Raw genomic sequence first — 258 nt, forward strand, 5'->3', positions numbered from 1 at the left:
TTAAAATGTATTAATCAGATCATATGATTGAGGCAACACACCACTTCCATCAATCAAATCAGTTTTGTTGCACCCTTTGTTCTCTGTGTAACAGGCCTCAATCTAAGGATCCTTTGTGTTTGATTTATAAAGTTACATTACAAAAGGGTTTTAAGATTTCCCTGCAGTCTTTTCTTTAACAGGACCTTTTGATCCTGAACCTGCTGTGGCTAGTGAAATCCTCACCCATTCTTGAGCACCCCCACATCATTGGAATTT

This window comes from Scyliorhinus torazame, chromosome 2 (assembly GCF_047496885.1).
Source record: "Scyliorhinus torazame isolate Kashiwa2021f chromosome 2, sScyTor2.1, whole genome shotgun sequence".
NCBI classification, from domain to species: Eukaryota; Metazoa; Chordata; class Chondrichthyes; order Carcharhiniformes; family Scyliorhinidae; genus Scyliorhinus; species Scyliorhinus torazame.